Source organism: Pseudophryne corroboree, chromosome 6, assembly GCF_028390025.1.
Source record: "Pseudophryne corroboree isolate aPseCor3 chromosome 6, aPseCor3.hap2, whole genome shotgun sequence".
NCBI classification, from domain to species: domain Eukaryota; kingdom Metazoa; phylum Chordata; class Amphibia; order Anura; family Myobatrachidae; genus Pseudophryne; species Pseudophryne corroboree.
In genome coordinates this window covers 239173096-239196971 of record NC_086449.1, presented here as the reverse complement: position 1 = coordinate 239196971, position 23876 = coordinate 239173096, and positions in this window count along the sequence as shown.

The window sequence follows — 23876 nt, the reverse complement described above, 5'->3', positions numbered from 1 at the left end:
CCCGCAGCAACAACAGCAGCGGCAACAGTAGCAGCATCTCGTAAATGCCAACTCGTTCCTAGGCAGGCTACGCTATGTATCACAGCTTTCCGTAAGAGGCACACAGCTGACAACCTCTTACGGAAACTGAGGGACATCATTGCAGAATGGCTTACCCAAATTGGACTCTCCTGGGGATTTGTGATATCGGACAACGCCACCAATATTGTGCGTGCATTACATCTGTGCAAATTCTAGCACGTCCCATGTTTTGCATATACAATTAATTTGGTGGTGCAGAATTTTTTGAAAAATGACAGGGGCGTACAGGAGATGCTGTCGGTGGCCAAAAAAATTGCGGGCCACTTTCGACATTCTGCCACCGCGTGCCGAAGACTGGAGCGACAGCAAACACTCCTGAACCTGCCCTGCCATCATCTGAAGCAAGAGGTGGTAACAAGGTGGAATTCAACACTCTCTATGCTTCAGTGGATGGAGGAGCAGCAAAAGGCCATTAAAGCCTATACATCCACCTACTATATAGGCAAAGGAGGGGTAATGCACCCGACTCAAGCGCAGTGGAGAATGATTTCTGTCTTGTGCAAGGTTCTCCAACCCTTCGAACTTGCCACACGTGAAGTCAGTTCAGACACTGCCAGCTTGAGTTAGGTCATTCATCAGGCTTTTGCAGAAGCAGCTGGATAAATTGAAGGAGGAGCTAAGACGGAGCAATTCCGCAAAGTACGTGGGACTTGTGGATGGAGCCCTTCATTCGCTTTGCCAGGATTCAAGGGTGGTCAATCTGTTGAAATCAGAGCACTACATTCAGGCTTGGACTGGCCCACAGGGCCAGTCCACCGGTGGGCCCCACTGCCTGGGGGCCCACTTCCTGCTCTAAGGATCAGGTTCCAGACTGTGCACTTGAATTATACATTATACATATGTTACCTTATACTGGACTATGGTATATTTTCTACAGCGCATTGCTGTTATTAATCTGTTATTAATCTGGTACATCATGGCTGGCCAAACCGGTCTTCGAGATCTACCAACAGTTCATGTTTTCCAGGCCTCCTGGAGATCTGTAGAATTGTCAGTTAGGAATGAATGCAGCACATCTTAATTAGTAATGACTACACCTGTGCACCAGCTAGGTGGTCTGGAAAATGTGAACTGTTGGTAGATCTCGAGGACTGGTTTGGCCAGCTCTGTGGTACATTATTATGCATGCAGCAGCTGAATTTACGGTATATATTTATGAAGGAGCTCATATGTTGCACTCTCTAATGGTTAGTCATACCAATGATGTGGCAGGCCACACCCCCTCTGTGGACTAGCCACACTAAACATGGGCCTCTACCACTGTATTACCCCGGTGGGCCCTATATGCCCCAGTCCGACACTGACTTCATTTTGGCCACCGTGCTCGATCCTAGGTTTAAAGCCTGCGCTGTATCTCTCTTTCCGGCAGACACAAGTGTGCAGAGGTGCAAAGACCTGCTGGTGAGTAAATTGTGAACTCAAGCAGAACGTGACCCGTCAACAGCTCCTCCTTTAATTTCTCTCGCCACTGGGGCTGTGAAAAAAAGGATAAGATTTCCTAGCCCACCCGCTGGCAGTGATGCAGGGCAGTCAGGAGCGAAAGCTGACATCTGGTCAGGACTGAAGGACCTGCCACCAATTATTGACATGTCTACTGTCACTGCAAATGTCTGTCACCATTGAAAGAATGCTGGAGGATTATATGAGTGACAGGATCCAAGTAAGCATGTCAGACAGTCCGTATGTATACTGGCAGGAAAAAGAGGCAATTTGGATGCCCTTGCACAAACTGGCTTTACTTTACCTAAGTTGCCCCCCCTCCAGTGTGTACTCCGATAGAGTGTTTAGAGCAGCCGGCAACCTTTTCAGCGATCGGCGTAGGAGGTTACTTCCACAAAATGTGGAGAAGATGATGTTCATCAAAATGAATTATAAATTCCTCCGGGAAGACCTTTACCAGCAATTGCCTCCAAACAGTACAGAGGGATCTGTGATGGTGGATTCCAGTGGGGACGAATTTATACTCTGTGAGTAGGAGGAGGATGTACACAGTGAAAGGGGTGAGGGATCGGAGGATGAGGATGAGGTCGACATCTTGCCTCTGTAGAGCCAGTTTGTGCAAGGGGAGATTGATTGCTTCTTTTTGGTGGGGGGATTAATTGCTTCTTTTTTTGTGGTGGCCCAAACAAACCAATCACTTCAGCCACGTTCATGTGGCAGACCCTGACACTGAAATGATTGGTTTTTTAAAGTGTGCATGTTCTGTTTATACAACATAAGGGTGGGTGAGGGGGCCCAAGGACAATTCCATCTTGCACCTCTTTTTCTTCTTATCATCATGTGCTGTTTGGGGACTATTTGCCATCCTGTCTGACACTTCCATATATGTCCAGTGGTACTGCTATTTAATTCCAGTGATTTGGATGTATAATTCCAGTGATTTGGACGTATAATTCCAGTGATTTTGCCATTTAATTCCAGTGATTTGGACGTATAATTCCAGTGATTTGGACATATAATTCCAGTGGGAATTGTTTGTGTCACTTGGCTTAGTCATACAGCTACCTCATTGCACCTCTTCAACATCTTTGCATGAGGTGCTGTTTGGGGCCTAGTTTTTGAAAAGTGACATCCTCTCTGACACTGCCGTATGAGTCCAGGGGTACTGCTGTATTAGTCCTGGGGTACTGCCGTATAAGTCCACCATTTGCAGATTTTTTTTTAAAATGACAGGGGAATGCTGGAGATGCTGTCAGTGGACCGAACAATTGCGGCCCACTCTCGACATTCAGCCACTGTGTGACACTACTAGATGGGCCAGGTGGTTGTGTCACTTAGCTTAATTATACAGCAACCTCGGTGCACCTTTTTTTTCTTCTTTGCGTTATGTGCTGTTTGGGGACTAGTTTTTGAATAGTGCCATCTTGTCTGCAACTGCAGTGCCACTCCTAGATGGGCCAGGTGTTTGTGCCGCACACTTGTGTCGGTTAGCTTGGTCATACAGCCACTTCAGTGCAACTTTTAGACCTAAAAACAATATTGCGAGGTGTTCAGAATAGACTGGAAATGAGTGGAAATGAATGTTATTGAGGTTAGTAATACCGTAGGAGCAAAATTACCCCCAAATTCTTTGACTTTAGCTGTTTTTATGGGGTTTTTTTTCAAAAATCACCCAGATCCAAAACCAAAACACGAAAGGGTAGTTTTGCCAAAACCAAGCCAAAACCAAAACACGAAAGTAGAATTAGAATCAAAACCAAAACACAAAACACGAAAAGTGCCAGCCGCACATCTCTAAATTTTAGATACACAAGCTGTTCACAGAAGCTGGCTCTGGGCTCTTCTCTGCTTGTTAGATGCAGGAAGGGCAGAACAGGAGTAGGGAAGACAGACCAAAGCCTTCAGATGGCATTATTTTTGCAAGGATCCCTCCTATCTTTTTTTTACATTTAGACTCTGGTCAATTTAAACAGATTGCACTTCTCATTACAAGTATGGGAAATGCTATATGCTTACTAAACAAAAGTGATTTGAAGGGCTTAGAGGAGAAGTTTGGAAATTCTCCTCCAAAAGCCCATTTGTGCATTCCAATGACACTAAAAAATACAAAAACAGTGTCGTTTTCACATTATTTTACCAATATATTTTCTTCTAAATGTACCGCTATATGCGACTTGTTGTTCCTGAATCTATGCAGCAACTATAATACAGGTGTTGTTTTTTTTTAAAAGTTATGTTGGGTACACACTATGATGACGTCCGGCTGATCTGCCAACCTATCTGATGATTGGTAACTGCATGCACACTGTTCAATTGTGATGTCAGCCACCAAGCAGCCTCTGATGCAAGTGTACAGACAGACATACACACAATCTGTGCTGCACAGTTGATGCGATATGTCTGTGAACGATGTCGTTCTCGTACATATCGCTAGTACACACCCGCTGACACGTGCACACGCTATATGCAACGTTCAATTTAATGTCCAATATATCGTCCAGTCTGTATCCAGCTTTAGACTCCATTGATTTGTACAGGCATCAGTGAGTGTGGTTTCAACTGTCTGCTTTGAATCTTTCCAGAGCATTCTTTCTTTACATGTCTCCATCTCCTTCATCTGAAACATGCTCTCATTTCCTTGATATGTGATTTTTTTCCCCCTGTAACTTTAAGGGACTCTTTGGATATTATCATGTTAGAGTTCCTTTCTACTCTGATGTTCATCTCTAAGCCTGGTTTTCACAAAATCTAGTCTTACTGCAAATACAAGCCTTGTTTCCAGGGCAATAAACAGTGCACAGCATCTGTCAGGTAGACTGCACAGAAATATAACTACAATTTAGCTGTGTTTTATGTTCTCTCCCCTTTATAAGATTTTCACTACTGTCTCTAGAATTCCCTTTTTATTCTTCTGTACATGAGTACGAGTCTCATGTTTGGCAGTCTCAAGTGTTAAATGAATAAGCTGGGCATATTCAACTAATAAAAATATTGTTGCTCATACCTGCCAGTCTTTCCTATCCCATTCTTAAGCATTAGCCTCTAGTCTTTAATAACTTCCCATAGGTATTCTGGAAAGCAGCATCTCAAATTTAAATTTGTATTACTGATAATTGTAATTCTTCAGTTTATCCACTGCTGTTGGAAATTTGAGCTTATGGAAATTTTCTTTTCTTTACTCCCTTTGAAATACAGTGCTGAGTTACTCATATACACTTTGCAGATTTCACCGGAAGATTGTTCGTATTCTCTGGCTATGCTGTGACCATACCATGTTGCAAATTATGCTATGTTGTTCAAGCATCTGTAGGCAAGAAGACATTAAAGGAAAATTTTACTGAGACCATAATTAAAGACTACTCTATGGAGAATCGACTAGAAGAAGATATAAGATCATAAAGATATAGTACCACCTATGTCCCTCCAGTATAGTTACTCAATTAATATTGGCCTGTAGCTAAGCACATTGTGCAGTGGTGTGCATGTCATATCAAAGTACAACTTCTTGAAACTTTTTTTTCTAAAAATACTTGGCCGTTTAACTTTAGTTATGGCTCAGCTGAGTCGATGCAAAAGTGGAAATGACTAGGTGCCCTCCACAAACAGGAACAAACTAAATGTAATGCACATTTCAATAATCTAGTTCTACTACTTCTGCACTGCTCTGAAAAATAGTCATGGCCTTCTCTGCCCCTTTTACAAATGTTGTAAACTGTACCTTGGTAAAAATCTGTGCACACTTGCAGCACAAAGTGTGTCCAAAGCCACTTTTAACTACACAGTGGACATTTGGGGTTTCCAAATGGCAGTTTGTTTTAGTAAGGACGAGAACCACCTCACTGCACCCACTTTTTATCTTGTGTGTAATCAGCCACCAAGTGTCACATTGCCCATAGGGAAAGTGTTTCCTAACAGCATATTAGACGTAAGGCAAAAATCACCTTTATTTTTTAACATTTAGAAGGTTACAAATAGAGTTTGCTAAAATTTAAAATAACAACTTTAGAAGTTAATAGGAAAGTAAATATTTTGTGCATATTTTGTTTCTCACTAACCTTAATCCAATAGATAAATAGAAGATCCTGAAAAACCGTTGTATTGGTTTGATACACTTTCTAGTAGGGTGTATCTAATGGTTCCTAAAAAATGGTCTCTTTAGTTTGAGGGTATTTTATGTACTCCTCGACGTATGCCATATCCCCACTGCCCCAACATCATTACAGTCTAGAGTGAGTGACTGAGGAGCTTTAAGATCCTTATATACAGAGAGAAATGTAACATTTCTTGTTTCTTACTGATTGGTTTGTTTATGATCCATTGATAACTTGATCCTCTAGGTGACAATACAGTATTTATTCAATACAAATTTCCTAATCAAATAAAACAATTCACCCATCTCTGTTAATAAAAGCCATTTCATGTTTTGTTTGTTTTCTGGGTCCTCTCTCAGGTAGCCATGTTCTGTTCTGTGAATAACATGACTTTTATAAATAATAACTAATTATTCAGTTTTGCACTTATGCATTCATGTCTCTTATGTTGTCCTGCTTTGTGCACAGGCGAATTAGGAGGAAGCGGTATTCTTGTATGTGGTGTTAGAGGGCTGCTGTTCTTGATGAAGAACAATACTTAGCAAAACCAGTAGTGCCAATTATTTAGGGTTGGTTGCAAGCTGCCTCATACACACAGAAAGGGAGGTAGGGAGAATGTTGGGGAGGGCAGACAAATTTGTTATATCAAACAAAATGCAAACTGGAAACCAAAATGTGTGGGTGAAGAAAAATATCTACAGCATATCTGATTGATTTAGTAAGTCTACACCTGATAAGTTCTCTGTTAGGTTAAATGGAAATTAAACAATATTCAGGATGATGGAATCTAAAAGGAACCTTTGCATATGGAAGTCACATGATACTCATTTCAAATTACCATGTGCATATAATATATCAAAATTCAAACAGATTCCTGAATTTTTCAAGATTACAAAATACATTTTGCAACACTGGCAACCAGTATACAATTACATTTATTTAGGAAGCTGAAGTCATTTCAAATATTTAGCATAGAGAATTAGATGTAATTTAACCATAGACAGCAGTGCTTTGCAAATGCTGCTCTCAGGAACGCCTTGCGGAGTGCAAGCAGCATCCTCATACATCACTGATCCAATCTCTTTCTCTGCTCTTGGCTGATGTCCCATCTTGAGTGCTAATTTTCGTTCACAATACACTCCACTCCAGAACAGGAAATTACATACAATTTAGCACCTGGCCTCTTCTAACGCCTATAGAAAATTGATGAAAGTTGTGATGTTTTGTGGGATTCCCAGGATCGTAGCTTGTACACATTGCTACAGATATGCTAAAGTCAAAGGAGTGTCTGGCGCTGTAGAAGGGGTTACCTTATGTCAGTCAGAGGTTCCAAACTATACTCCTTTCCCAGCACAATGTCGTCTCATTATAGGGTTAATGAGGATGTGAACTTTGAAAAACCTTCAATTTTTCCTGTCAGCAATGTGTTTATTAGTGGTTGCCGTGTTCATTAACTGATTCCTTGCAGCTGCCTAATTATGGTCACCATTAAGCTCACCAGCTTCCTCACCAAAATACCGTTCAGCCTCAACCCCATTAATAATTACACCTTTTTCTTATAAAACTGCCATTATCACCTGAGAGGAAGCAAGAAAACAAGGTGCAGCTGCAATGACATTATAAGATATTAGAGTACATATTGTAAACCCTTCCTTAACCGTAAAATCAAATCAAATATTTAAGCCCTGAAATATGCACCTTCTGATAACAATAGGAATGGACAGAACACCAGATGTTCACTGTTGAAAGAATGAATACTGCCCTATCATTGAGCTAAGAGCTGGCAATTAGATCACAGCAATAGCATTGAAGAATGTGTTTTAAAGGTTACTCTACCTGAACTAATGGGAGACCACTGTGGTAAGCACAGCTGCATGAGACTAGGAAAACAACAATGATATAAACGTATTTTTAAGAGGATATGCTTGAGTTCTCATAGGAAAAAATAGATCTAGTTAATATTCTGTGTTAAAAAATGAAGTGCTATAAAAAAAACACAAAATCAACAAAAAATACAAGCAAACCCCACATTTCATGTCTACAACCACTGAACAGCTCCAAGACATTGCATAAATTGTCCTAACAATGAATTTGGGGATGGACTGTTTCTTAGCAACAGACAGCAATGCTACTGGCTAAAGCCTATCTACAGTGAATATGACTTTGTACAAAAACAGTTGAAAATGTTTCAAATTTGCTATAAAATAGCTTTACGTACATGGATTTAAATGAATACATTTTAATACAATAAAAGCAAAACACAAAATGTAGACATTTAATGTGAAGGTATATTTCAATTGGTATCATTTAAAAAAACAAATAAAAAAACTTTAAAACATGAATAAAATATCTGTGTCACCTGAAACCAACTGAACACACTTTGGGAGGAATTTATCAATGGTCATTTTTGGGGATGGGGTTTGTAATTGTTGCATATCGCCACTCACAATTGGTGGCGCTGTCCTCCAAACTGGTGGATTTATTTCCCAGTGATTTTGTGGGCTAAAATGCAAATTGCCATCAATATGTAGAGATTACAAATACCTCAATCGCATGCCGTTTATGGACAAACTGCTTAATATGTGAATAATTAAAGACCAGTCCTTATTGGCTGTCCATCAGTAAAGTAGGTGGGCTTGCCAAATCATGACTCAATTGCATTGGGAAGCACTATGGAACAATTTCTTCTGCTTTATCCAAGTGGATTACATCAGATCAGGTAAAGAAGATCAAAAGAGGAAATATTAAACACAACTCAAATTAAAATTAGAGATGAGCGGGTTCGGTTTCTCTGAATCCGAACCCGCACGAACTTCATGTTTTTTTCACGGGTCCGAGCAGACTCGGATCCTCCCGCCTTGCTCGGTTAACCCGAGCGCGCCCGAACGTCATCATGACGCTGTCGGATTCTCGCGAGACTCGGATTCTATATAAGGAGCCGCGCGTCGCCGCCATTTTCACACGTGCATTGAGATTGATAGGGAGAGGACGTGGCTGGCGTCCTCTCCATTTAGATTAGGGTTGAGAGAGAGAGAGAGAGATTGACCTGAGGCTGTGATACTGTAGAAGAGAGTGCAGAGTTTAGTGACTGACGACCACAGTGACCACCAGACAGTGCAGTTGTTTGTTTTATTTAATATATCCGTTCTCTGCCTGAAAAAAACGATACACACAGTGACTCAGTCACATACCATATCTGTGTGCACTGCTCAGCCCAGTGTGCTGCATCAATGTATATATATATCTGACTGTGCTCAGCTCACACAGCTTATAATTGTGGGGGAGACTGGGGAGCACTGCAGTGCCAGTTATAGGTTATAGCAGGAGCCAGGAGTACATAATATTATATTAAAATTAAACAGTGCACACTTTTGCTGCAGGAGTGCCACTGCCAGTGTGACTAGTGACCAGTGACCTGACCACCAGTATATATAATATTAGTAGTATACTATCTCTTTATCAACCAGTCTATATTAGCAGCAGACACAGTACAGTGCGGTAGTTCACGGCTGTGGCTACCTCTGTGTCGGCACTCGGCAGCCCGTCCATAATTGTATATACCACCTAACCGTGGTTTTTTTTTCTTTCTTTATAGTCATACTAGTTACGAGTATACTATCTCTTTATCAACCAGTCTATATTAGCAGCAGACACAGTACAGTGCGGTAGTTCACGGCTGTGGCTACCTCTGTGTCGGCACTCGGCAGCCCGTCCATAATTGTATATACCACCTAACCGTGGTTTTTTTTTCTTTCTTTATACATACATACTAGTTACGAGTATACTATCTCTTTATCAACCAGTCTATATTAGCAGCAGACACAGTACAGTGCGGTAGTTCACGGCTGTGGCTACCTCTGTGTCGGCACTCGGCAGCCCGTCCATAATTGTATATACCACCTAACCGTGTTTTTTTTTTCTTTCTTTATACATACATACTAGTTACGAGTATACTATCTCTTTATCAACCAGTCTATATATTAGCAGCAGACACAGTACAGTGCGGTAGTTCACGGCTGTGGCTACCTCTGTGTCGGCACTCGGCAGCCCGTCCATAATTGTATATACCACCTAACCGTGGTTTTTTTTTCTTTCTTTATACATACATACTAGTTACGAGTATACTATCTCTTTATCAACCAGTCTATATATTAGCAGCAGACACAGTACAGTGCGGTAGTTCACGGCTGTGGCTACCTCTGTGTCGGCACTCGGCAGCCCGTCCATAATTGTATATACCACCTAACCGTGGTTTTTTTTTCTTTCTTTATACATACATACTAGTTACGAGTATACTATCTCTTTATCAACCAGTCTATATATTAGCAGCAGACACAGTACAGTGCGGTAGTTCACGGCTGTGGCTACCTCTGTGTCGGCACTCGGCAGCCCGTCCATAATTGTATATACCACCTAACCGTGGTTTTTTTTTCTTTCTTTATACATACATACTAGTTACGAGTATACTATCTCTTTATCAACCAGTCTATATATTAGCAGCAGACACAGTACAGTGCGGTAGTTCACGGCTGTGGCTACCTCTGTGTCGGCACTCGGCAGCCCGTCCATAATTGTATATACCACCTAACCGTGGTTTTTTTTTCTTTCTTTATAGTCATACTAGTTACGAGTATACTATCTCTTTATCAACCAGTCTATATTAGCAGCAGACACAGTACAGTGCGGTAGTTCACGGCTGTGGCTACCTCTGTGTCGGCACTCGGCAGCCCGTCCATAATTGTATATACCACCTAACCGTGGTTTTTTTTTCTTTCTTTATACATACATACTAGTTACGAGTATACTATCTCTTTATCAACCAGTCTATATTAGCAGCAGACACAGTACAGTGCGGTAGTTCACGGCTGTGGCTACCTCTGTGTCGGCACTCGGCAGCCCGTCCATAATTGTATATACCACCTAACCGTGGTTTTTTTTTCTTTCTTTATACATACATACTAGTTACGAGTATACTATCTCTTTATCAACCAGTCTATATATTAGCAGCAGACACAGTACAGTGCGGTAGTTCACGGCTGTGGCTACCTCTGTGTCGGCACTCGGCAGCCCGTCCATAATTGTATATACCACCTAACCGTGGTTTTTTTTTCTTTCTTTATACATACATACTAGTTACGAGTATACTATCTCTTTATCAACCAGTCTATATATTAGCAGCAGACACAGTACAGTGCGGTAGTTCACGGCTGTGGCTACCTCTGTGTCGGCACTCGGCAGCCCGTCCATAATTGTATACTAGTATCCAATCCATCCATCTCCATTGTTTACCTGAGGTGCCTTTTAGTTGTGCCTATTAAAATATGGAGAACAAAAATGTTGAGGTTCCAAAATTAGGGAAAGATCAAGATCCACTTCCACCTCGTGCTGAAGCTGCTGCCACTAGTCATGGCCGAGACGATGAAATGCCAGCAACGTCGTCTGCCAAGGCCGATGCCCAATGTCATAGTACAGAGCATGTCAAATCCAAAACACCAAATATCAGTAAAAAAAGGACTCCAAAACCTAAAATAAAATTGTCGGAGGAGAAGCGTAAACTTGCCAATATGCCATTTACCACACGGAGTGGCAAGGAACGGCTGAGGCCCTGGCCTATGTTCATGGCTAGTGGTTCAGCTTCACATGAGGATGGAAGCACTCAGCCTCTCGCTAGAAAAATGAAAAGACTAAAGCTGGCAAAAGCAGTAGCACCGCAAAGAACTGTGCGTTCTTCGAAATCCCAAATCCACAAGGAGAGTCCGACTCCAATTGTGTCGGTTGCGATGCCTGACCTTCCCAACACTGGACGTGAAGAGCATGCGCCTTCCACCATTTGCACGCCCCCTGCAAGTGATGGAAGGAGCACCCGCAGTCCAGTTCCTGATAGTCAGATTGAAGATGTCAGTGTTGAAGTACACCAGGATGAGGAGGATATGGGTGTTGCTGGCGCTGGGGAGGAAATTGACCAGGAGGATTCTGATGGTGAGGTGGTTTGTTTAAGTCAGGCACCCGGGGAGACACCTGTTGTCCGTGGTAGGAATATGGCCGTTGACATGCCTGGTGAAAATACCAAAAAAATCAGCTCTTCGGTGTGGAAGTATTTCACCAGAAATGCGGACAACAGGTGTCAAGCCGTGTGTTCCCTTTGTCAAGCTGTAATAAGTAGGGGTAAGGACGTTAACCACCTCGGAACATCCTCCCTTATACGTCACCTGCAGCGCATTCATAATAAGTCAGTGACAAGTTCAAAAACTTTGGGTGACAGCGGAAGCAGTCCACTGACCAGTAAATCCCTTCCTCTTGTAACCAAGCTCACGCAAACCACCCCACCAACTCCCTCAGTGTCAATTTCCTCCTTCCCCAGGAATGCCAATAGTCCTGCAGGCAATGTCACTGGCAATTCTGACGAGTCCTCTCCTGCCTGGGATTCCTCCGATGCATCCTTGCGTGTAACGCCTACTGCTGCTGGCGCTGCTGTTGTTGCTGCTGGGAGTCGATGGTCATCCCAGAGGGGAAGTCGTAAGCCCACTTGTACTACTTCCAGTAAGCAATTGACTGTTCAACAGTCCTTTGCGAGGAAGATGAAATATCACAGCAGTCATCCTGCTGCAAAGCGGATAACTGAGGCCTTGACAACTATGTTGGTGTTAGACGTGCGTCCGGTATCCGCCGTTAGTTCACAGGGAACTAGACAATTTATTGAGGCAGTGTGCCCCCGTTACCAAATACCATCTAGGTTCCACTTCTCTAGGCAGGCGATACCGAGAATGTACACGGACGTCAGAAAAAGTCTCACCAGTGTCCTAAAAAATGCAGTTGTACCCAATGTCCACTTAACCACGGACATGTGGACAAGTGGAGCAGGGCAGGGTCAGGACTATATGACTGTGACAGCCCACTGGGTAGATGTATGGACTCCCGCCGCAAGAACAGCAGCGGCGGCACCAGTAGCAGCATCTCGCAAACGCCAACTCTTTCCTAGGCAGGCTACGCTTTGTATCACCGCTTTCCAGAATACGCACACAGCTGAAAACCTCTTACGGCAACTGAGGAAGATCATCGCGGAATGGCTTACCCCAATTGGACTCTCCTGTGGATTTGTGGCATTGGACAACGCCAGCAATATTGTGTGTGCATTAAATATGGGCAAATTCCAGCACGTCCCATGTTTTGCACATACCTTGAATTTGGTGGTGCAGAATTTTTAAAAAAACGACAGGGGCGTGCAAGAGATGCTGTCGGTGGCCAGAAGAATTGCGGGACACTTTCGGCGTACAGGCACCACGTACAGAAGACTGGAGCACCACCAAAAACTACTGAACCTGCCCTGCCATCATCTGAAGCAAGAAGTGGTAACGAGGTGGAATTCAACCCTCTATATGCTTCAGAGGTTGGAGGAGCAGCAAAAGGCCATTCAAGCCTATACAATTGAGCACGATATAGTAGGTGGAATGCACCTGTCTCAAGCGCAGTGGAGAATGATTTCAACGTTGTGCAAGGTTCTGATGCCCTTTGAACTTGCCACACGTGAAGTCAGTTCAGACACTGCCAGCCTGAGTCAGGTCATTCCCCTCATCAGGCTTTTGCAGAAGAAGCTGGAGACATTGAAGGAGGAGCTAACACGGAGCGATTCCGCTAGGCATGTGGGACTTGTGGATGGAGCCCTTAATTCGCTTAACAAGGATTCACGGGTGGTCAATCTGTTGAAATCAGAGCACTACATTTTGGCCACCGTGCTCGATCCTAGATTTAAAGCCTACCTTGGATCTCTCTTTCCGGCAGACACAAGTCTGCTGAGGTTGAAAGACCTGCTGGTGACAAAATTGTCAAGTCAAGCGGAACGCGACCTGTCAACATCTCCTCCTTCACATTCTCCCGCAACTGGGGGTGCGAGGAAAAGGCTCAGAATTCCGAGCCCACCCGCTGGCGGTGATGCAGGGCAGTCTGGAGCGACTGCTGATGCTGACATCTGGTCCGGACTGAAGGACCTGACAACGATTACGGACATGTCGTCTACTGTCACTGCATATGATTCTCTCAACATTGATAGAATGGTGGAGGATTATATGAGTGACCGCATCCAAGTAGGCACGTCACACAGTCCGTACTTATACTGGCAGGAAAAAGAGGCAATTTGGAGGCCCTTGCACAAACTGGCTTTATTCTACCTAAGTTGCCCTCCCACAAGTGTGTACTCCGAAAGAGTGTTTAGTGCCGCCGCTCACCTTGTCAGCAATCGGCGTACGAGGTTACATCCAGAAAATGTGGAGAAGATGATGTTCATTAAAATGAATTATAATCAATTCCTCCGCGGAGACATTGACCAGCAGCAATTGCCTCCACAAAGTACACAGGGAGCTGAGATGGTGGATTCCAGTGGGGACGAATTGATAATCTGTGAGGAGGGGGATGTACACGGTGATATATCGGAGGGTGATGATGAGGTGGACATCTTGCCTCAGTAGAGCCAGTTTGTGCAAGGAGAGATTAATTGCTTCTTTTTTGGGGGGGGTCCAAACCAACCCGTCATATCAGTCACAGTCGTGTGGCAGACCCTGTCACTGAAATGATGGGTTGGTTAAAGTGTGCATGTCCTGTTTTGTTTATACAACATAAGGGTGGGTGGGAGGGCCCAAGGACAATTCCATCTTGCACCTCTTTTTTCTTTTCTTTTTCTTTGCGTCATGTGCTGTTTGGGGAGGGTTTTTTGGAAGGGACATCCTGCGTGACACTGCAGTGCCACTCCTAGATGGGCCCGGTGTTTGTGTCGGCCACTAGGGTCGCTTATCTTACTCACACAGCTACCTCATTGCGCCTCTTTTTTTCTTTGCGTCATGTGCTGTTTGGGGAGGGTTTTTTGGAAGGGACATCCTGCGTGACACTGGAGTGACACTCCTAGATGGGCCCGGTGTTTGTGTCGGCCACTAGGGTCGCTTATCTTACTCACACAGCTACCTCATCGCGCCTCTTTTTTTCTTTGCGTCATGTGCTGTTTGGGGAGGGTTTTTTGGAAGGGACATCCTGCGTGACACTGCAGTGCCACTCCTAGATGGGCCCGGTGTTTGTGTCGGCCACTAGGGTCGCTAATCTTACTCACACAGCTACCTCATTGCGCCTCTTTTTTTCTTTGCGTCATGTGCTGTTTGGGGAGGGTTTTTTGGAAGGGCCATCCTGCGTGACACTGCAGTGCCACTCCTAGATGGGCCCGGTGTTTGTGTCGGCCACTAGGGTCGCTTATCTTACTCACACAGCGACCTCGGTGCAAATTTTAGGACTAAAAATAATATTGTGAGGTGTGAGGTATTCAGAATAGACTGAAAATGAGTGGAAATTATGGTTTTTGAGGTTAATAATACTTTGGGATCAAAATGACCGCCAAATTCTATGATTTAAGCTGTTTTTTAGGTTTTTTGGAAAAAAACACCCGAATCCAAAACACACCCGAATCCGACAAAAAAAATTCGGTGAGGTTTTGCCAAAACGCGGTCGAACCCAAAACACGGCCGCGGAACCGAACCCAAAACCAAAACACAAAACCCGAAAAATTTCCGGCGCTCATCTCTAATTAAAATATGGGATTCCATTAATAATAATAATAATAATAATAATAAAAATACAGTGAAAATATATTATTTAACATTAGGGAGACACCAATGTTAATTTACAATAATAAGGACAATAATGATATTACTTGGGACTCGTCCTGACATCACACATGCAGTAAATCAGGCAAGTCAGTTTGCAATCAATACTGGATTGCAGTCAGTGGCAAATGCAGGATTTTTCCGTGGGGTTTTCCCAAAAATGTTTTAAAAAAACATACACACATACATACATGTGTGTCTATAAGTTTGTGTAAAAATACACACACACAAACATACATAATACAGCACACACCTACATTTAAGCAAACATATAGAGTGCACTGAACACATACCCGGGGTTGTAGAAGTAAGGACACTGCCAGCCATGGCACAGTGAGGACATCAGTATGGAGTTGCTGTTGTCGCTGGACCCTCTATGTAGGCAGAGAGCTTTGCCTGCAAGAGCTCCCTGCACTACAGCGGTAGCTGCGATCGCGGTTGTGGCTTTCCTTGAGATGGAAACACAGCTGTCTCTGTCTCTAAAAAAGGAATTTAGTCCATTAGGGGGGTTTCTGGGTACCTAGAAACCCCCCTGCATGCGCTACTGGCAGTTAAAAGAATTTTAAGATACCTTAAAAGCTACAAGTTCACTAATGTTGGTATTTACAAAGTCTAAAGATTCCAGCTTAAAAGTTTTCTGTGATGTTGACTGGGGGTCAGATGAGAACGACCGTCGTTTCTACATAGCGTATCTGTTTGTATTGGCAGGCGCAGCCGTCAGCTGGGTGAGCAGGAAGCAACCCACAGTTGCCCTTTCTACTACAGAAGCGGAGTATATGGCACTTACAGAAACATCATAGGAAGCACTATGGATAAAAGAAACTTTGTGTGAATTAAGCCTTCTTTATCATAGTGAGAACATCAACATTGCACGTGATAACAAAGGAGCAATTGATTTGTCTTCTAGTACCAAGCGTTATGGTTGGTCTAAGCATATTGCCAAAAGACATCACTTCATTCGTGAATTAGTGGAGAATAAGTCCATCAACGTGGAATATGTGGAAAGTGAGGACAATGTTGCCAACTTGTTAACAAAGGGACTGTCATCACACCTGCTAAGTGTGTTCTTGAAAGAATGTGGACTAGAATATATTTGATGTTGATTTGTTCTTACTGTTTTTTTGCTTCATAACCATGTTTTCGGTTACAGGTATGACTTTATTGGAAAGATTTGATAAAATGTCATGTTTTTTTATATGTGACCGGAGACAGTCATGAACGAGGGGGGTGTTGGAGTATAGTGTACTCAGTACCTTGTCTCCTGTGTATACATTACACTGGTGTGCATCCTCTAGTGTGTACCCTCTAGTGCTGGAGCATCAGGGAGGCAGAGACTGATGATACAGTTGCTCCTGCAGTGGAGAGGGAGAGACAGTTCCTCCTGCAGTGGAGAGGGAGATACAGTTCCTCCTGCAGTGGAGAGAGAGAGAGATGGTTCCTCCTGTAGCTTGTGTCACACTGCCTGAGCGGGATGGAGTGCAGTGGGCAGTGCGTGTTCCTTCCAATGGGAGTCAGTCTGCATGGATGTGCAGCCTTCCATCCCATACTGTCAGAGTCACTACCTTACCACAGCCGCATGACGTATAGCGATAAGTACCGTGCTTTCACTGTACCAGCCTGCTATATACTGTATATGAGTGAGTTACTGCTGCTGCAGAACACCTTCCACACTAACAAGTGTTGTCTTTGTATGTTAATAAACCAGCGTTCTGGTTAACTATCAATTGTGTGGATTAACATCACTATCAAACACAGCAAAACTCTGCCAACAGGTTATGGGCCCAGCCCCGCATGATTGAGATATAGCCCATAATAGAGGTACACAGAACAAAAGTACAACAGATTACTTTAAAGAAACATTTTATTAAAATGCTAAGAAGATGCATAGCACAGGGCACAGCATGACTACACTACATGGAAGTTTGCCATGGAGATGCAACTTAACTGGGAAAAATTGTGGAAGGTCACAATAGCCCCAGGAGCAGGTCCTAACCCAGATGATGTAGACAGAGCCACCGGCATGATAGGCTTAGCTGTGGAGCAGCATGTTTATTCTATAATCAGTGGAAAAGTGTCAGCTAAGGACATTTGGACAGCCCTACAAAAGGCATATGAGGACAGAGGTCTGATGAGAAGGATAAGTTTGAGATGCATGCTATATGGGACAAAATTGAGTGCCTGCAAGGACATTAATGATTACATTGATAAGATATTGTCAATCGCTCAGTAGTTGGCAAGTGTAGGGGCACAGGTAGACGATGAAGAAGTGGCAATGGCAATGTTACAAAATCTGATGCCAGAATTTGATTTTTTGGTGGTAGCTTTGAAGTCTAATGATACCAAGCTAACAACAGAAATTATAAGGGCCAAGCTACTACAGTTCCAAGAATGTATTCCTGTCGAGACCATAGCTGAGGGTTCTGCATTACTCACAAAAGGGACACAGTCCAAAAAGCTCAAGTTCAAGTGATTTGTGTGTCAAAAGTTGGGCATAAGGCTTCAGACTGTAGGATGAGAAATTCCAGTGGTGCGCAGAAACAGTGTGACAAACCAAACAAGTCAGCGCTGAATGTAGGGGATAGTCATAAGAAGGATTGCTTGTACTAGGACTCAGGGGGCCACTAGGCATTTCAGTTGCAATCAGCATTGGTTCAGTTCTTTAACACCATGTGAACCCACTACAGTAAAAGGGATTGGAAATAAAATTCTTACTGCATCACAAGTTGGGACAATCCCAGTGCGTTTAAGCATTGGAGAAGAAACAGTTGTTACAGATATCCAAGATGTATTATTCGTGCCAGATTAGGGAAGTAATCTCATTGCTATCAGGGTCCTAGAGAAAAAGGGTTACAGAGTCCAGTTTGCAAAGGGCAAGTGTATGGTGCAAAATAAAACAGGGACAATAATTGCTTCAGCAACCCGGTGCACAACCAACTGTATGTCCTGGATACTGAGGAGTGTTCTACAATGATGGCTACTGATGCAAACCAATTAATGGAGCTGTGGCACAAATGCTTGGGTCATCTAGGATATGACAACGTCCAGAAACTGCTAGATGGAATGGTAACCGGGTTCACCATGAGTAATGATGAAAGACCTATGTGTGAGAGCTGTATAAAAGGAAAGCAAACTCACAACCCATTTCCAAAGTCAGTTGGTAGAGCAGAGACACCACTAGCTCTAGTGTGCACTGATGTATGTGGCCCAATGAAGGTGGAATCAATCAGTGGCTACAGATATTTCATGACTCTCATTGATGATGCCACAAGAATGCCATATGTATATTTTATTAAAGAAAAGAGTGAAGTTGTCAACAAAATTGTGGAATACAAAAACCTGGTGGAGACTCAGACGGGTCTGAAATTAAAGGTCTTGAGATTCGACAATGGTGGAGAATATGACAGCAAGGTGCTAGCCGCATTCCTTAAAAAATATGCATAAAGCATCATCTAACAATTGCCTATACACTGGAACAAAACGGCGTGAGTGAACGGGCAAACCACAAATTGTTGAGAGTGCATGGACTATGTTAAGTGACGCTGGCCTGGAAAAAAGATTTTGGGCAGAAGCAGTATCTACTGCAGTATACCTAAAAAATTGTGCCCCTACAGTAGCTGTAAAAGGTAAAACGCCACTGGAGGCGTGGTCCAATAAAAAGCCAAGTCTCAGTCATCTTTGTGTCTTCGGGAGCAAAGCTTTTGCACATATACTTGAAGAGAAAAGGAGAAATCTACATCCAAAAGCCATAGAATGTATTATGATCGGATACTGTGAAGAAAGAAAGGATACAGACTTTGGGATATTACAAACAAATGTCTTCTTAAATTCAGAGATGTGGTATTCCATGAAATAGCGCAACTAACTGGGGCAGCAGAGCAAGAAGAAAAACAACATGTATTATTGGATGTACAGGCAGCAGAAAGCATGTCTGAAACTGAGTAGGTCAATGTAGACAACCAATCAGGAAACAGGAGTTCCACGAGGAGCAACAAAGGTGTTCCAGCCAAAAAATACAGTGAGGAATATGCAAACATAGCTTTCTGTGAACCCCAAAACATACAGGAAGCAAAGTCAAGCAGTGATTGGACAGAGTGGAAGTCAGCAATTGATACAGAGCTGTCAGCACTGAATTATAACAGTACATGGACTGTAGTTGATAGGCCAAGCAACCTTAAAATGATCAAGAACAAGTGGGGCTTTTGCAAGAAGTTAAATGCAGACAAGACAATTGCTCATTACAAAGCCCACCTTGTTGCCAAGGGATATACCCAAAGGTCTGGAATCGATTACGGAGAGATCTACTCACCTGTCGCAAGGTACAGCACCTTAAGGTTAGCTGTTACTATTGCTACACTACATGATTTACTGTTATACCAGCTACACTTTGATTCTGCAAATCATTTGTTAGGTATGAGGATTGTACAAAATCTAAAAGAAGGAACTGTTACAATTGATCAACAAACATATATTGAGGCAATACTTTCCAAGTATGGAATGTAAAACGCAAAACCAGTAAGCACTCCCATTGACAAAGGTGTAAAAATGGTTAAGGCCATGTCACCAAGCAGCCAGGAAGAGATAGAGGAAATGAAATTGATTCCTTAACAGAATGCTGTTGGTAGCTTAATGTACACAAGTATTGGGTCTCGTCCTGCCATCACATATGCAGTAAGTCAGGCAAGTCAGTTTGCAATCAATCCTGGGAGACAATACTGGATTGCAGCTAAAAGAATTTTAAGATACCTTAAAAGGTACACGTTCACTAATGTTGGGATTCACAAAGTCTAAAAATTCCAGCTTAAAAGTTTTCTATTATGCCGACTGGGGGTCAGATGAGGATGACTGTTGTTTCTACATAGCGTATCTGTTTGTATTGGCAGGTGCAGCTGTCAGCTTGGCGAGCAGGAAGCAACCCACAGTTGCCCTTTCTACTACAGAAGCGGAGTATATGGCACTTACAGAAACATCATAGGAAGCACTATGGATAAAAGAGACTTTGTGTGAATTAAGCCTTCTTTATCACAGTGAGAACATCAACATTGCACGTGATAACAAAGGAGCAATTGATTTGTCTTTTAGTACCAAGCATTATGGACGGTCTAAGAATATTGCCATAAGACATCACTTAATTCGTGAATTAGTGGAGAATAAATCCATCAACATGGAATATGTGGCAAGTAAGGACAATGTTGCTGACTTGTTAACAAAGAGACTGTCATCACACCTGCTAAGTGTGTTCTTGAAAGAATGTGGACTAGAACATATTTGATGTTGATTTGTTCCTACTGTTTTTTTGCTTCATAACCATGTTTTCGGTTACAGGTATGACTTTATTGAAAAGATTTGATAAAATGTCATGTTCTTTTATATGTGACCGGAGACAGTCATGAGCGAGGGGGGTGTTGGAGTATAGTGTACTCAGCACCTTGTCTCCTGTGTATACATTACACTGGGTGTGCATCCTCTAGTGTGTACCCTCTAGTGCTGGAGCATCAGGGAGGCAGAGACTGATGACACAGTTGCTCCTGCAGTGGAGGGGGATAGTTCCTCCTGGAGTGGAGAGGGAGAGACAGTTCCTCCTGCAGTGGAGAGAGACGGTTCCTCCTGTAGCTTGTGTCACACTGCCTGAGCGGGATGGAGTGCAGTGGGCAGTGCGTGTTCCTTCCAATGGGAGACAGTCTGCATGAATGTGCAGCCTTCCATCTCATACTGTCAGAGTCACTACCTTACCACAGCCACATGACGTATAGCGATTAGTACCGTGCTTTCACTATATCAGCTTGTTATATATATGAATGAGTTACTGCTGCAGCAGAACATCTTCCGCATTAACATGTGTTGTCTTTGTATGTTACTAAACCAGCGTTCTGGTTAACTATCAATTGTGTAGATTAACATCACTATCAAACACCGCAACACTCTGCCAACAATCAGTCCTAGTGTCAAACGTGGAATGTCTCACAACCCGAAATTTCAAACCCAATTGCAGCTTAAACCTGTTACTTTTATTACTCAAATGCGTTGTGTATGCTGTGTGATTAGACAGCACACACATTGCTCTCACAATAGTACAAGCAATGTAGTACTTTGGTCAAATCACATTGCATACAGATTGCACTTGAGAACCAGTTTGTGAACAACCAGTATGTTTGTTATTACCCAGTTTTGTTTTATAATTGTGTACAATTGTAAAGCGCAACGGAATTTGCTGCACTACATAAGAAACTGTTAATAAATAAATAAATAAATAAATATTGCAATAGTTCTGGATTGTGTCTTCTTAGGTAAAAGATAAGCAAAGGCCTAGTTATTATTTGGAACCCCATTGTGGGGATAATATTTTTTTGGGTTGTTGCTTATTACGGTAATAATTACTAGAGATGAGCGGGTTCAGCTCCCTGAGAACCGAACCCCCCGAACTTCATGCTCTGAGCCCGGATCCGAGTCTGACTCGGGACTTCCCGCCAGACTCAGAAACCAGGATGAGGCAAAACATCATCATCCCACTGTCGGAATCTCACGGGTTTTGGATTCATATAAACAGCCGCGCGTCGCCGCCATTTTTACTCCGGACTTGGAGAGTGAGGGAGAAAGACCTCTGTCTCTCTCTGTGGGTGGTGGCGTCAGGTGGGGTTAGTGTGTGCCCTGTAGGGGTGCTGCTGAAGTCACTGTGGTGTACCTGTGCTGTGTTAGGGGTGCTGTCCTGGCTGTCACTGGTGTTTCATGTGCTGCAGCTGTACATGGGTGTTACTGTACTGGCTGTCACTGTATTGTACAGGGTGCAAGGGCACTGTCCTCCTGTATTCTGGAAAATATAGGGGTGCTGTTTGCCCTGTATGTTGTAAAAATTCAGAGGTGCAGTTGTTAAAAATTAAAAGCACACTGCTAATGTATGCTGTCAAATATTGCGCTGCTGCTGGCCCTGTATTGCGCAGGTGGGGGGGTGTTCTGCGCTCCCTCCAATAGTTTATATGTATATGTGAAGATGGTTTATCTGTGCAGCCTAGGTTTCCAGGGTAGGAATTCTTTTCAAGTATTCCTCAATTTAACACATAGCAAGAAAAAAGGGGAAAGGATACCTTTTGTGCTCTAGATAGGGTGTGAATAATTGTAAGAGATTACGATGGTGTTTATGTATATAATGTTATTTTATTTTAAGTATGGTTACAGAGTGAGTGGGCAAAATCTAAACACAATAATGCAAGATTTGTGGTTGGTGTTTAAACCTAGTATTGTCTATGACTACCTAATGACAGTGCGCGTGGCTCTAAAAAACATGTAAATACAAGTACATGTGAATATATTTAAAACACATGGATTAGGAATACAATAAAATTCAGTTGTATATGCATGAGCTAGTTCTAAAGATTGTGAACACCTTGCAGTTATATTTACTTTATAGCTGGTTTAGGCAAAAACACATGGATACATTATTGACACAGTATTTAAAAAACAGTATAGGTGGATACTGTTGCTAAAATGTATTCTCTAATGGATAGTTTTTCCAGTGCATGCATGTACAGTCTGGTAAAGGGGAGAGTGCTTTTTTTCCGTTTTTAAAAAGTTCCTTCTATTCCTGCTCCTGTGTATAAAATAAAGTTATTTGCGTCCTGTTATCCCGTTGGCTCTGAATTGATAAAAATGACTTACAAGTCTTCGTCCCCTACGGGACTGGGGTGATCTCTTCTCCAGGCGGTGTTTGGTTGTGAGTGCCTTTCCTTCCGGAGCCGCGATGTTGCTGCAGGCGCCTGCAGTGCTGATCCTCGTGGAGTTTAGCGGCCGGCGTCTTCCCGGGGGTCAGGATCTCCGGATCTGAGGTGGGTGTTGGGGGGCGTGGTCCAACGTGTTTCACTCGGCTCCGAATGCCGTGCTTCGTCCCTGACGGTGATGTGGTTTGTTTGAATAAGGCACTAGTGGAGACGGTTGTTGGTCATTTGTTGAAAAATCCCATTGTCATGACTGGGCAAAATACCAAAAAAAACACCTCTTCAGTGTGGAATTATTTCTCTACAAATCTGGACAACAGGTGTCAAGCCATCTGTTACCTTTGTCAATCCATAAAAAGTAGGGTTAAGGACGTTAACCACCTACGAACATCCTCCCTTATACGTCACCTGCAGCGCATTCATCATAAGTCATTGTCAAGTTCAGACACTTTCGGTAATAGCGTAAGCAGTCCACTGACACCTAGATGATGTAGTTTTGTTTGAATATTATTTCTCTGTGAGGATGAGGATGTAAACACTGAAGGTGGGAATCTGAGGATGAGGACGACATCTTGCCACTGTAGAGCCAGTTTGTGCAAGGAGAGATTAATTGCTTCTTTTTTTGGTGGGGGCCCAAACAAACCAATCACTTCAGCCACAGTCGTGTTGCTGAAATGATTGATTTGTTAAAGTGTGCATGTCCTGTTTATACAACATAAGGGTGGGTGGGAGGACCCAAGGACAATACCATCTTGCACCTCTTTCTTTTCTTTGCATTATGTGCTCTTTGGGGCCTAGTTTTTAAAACTGCCATCCTGTCTGACACTGCAGTTCCACTCCTAGATGGGCCAGGTGTTTGTGCTGCCCACTTGTGTCACTTAGCTTAGTCATCCAGCTACATCGTTGCACATCTTTTC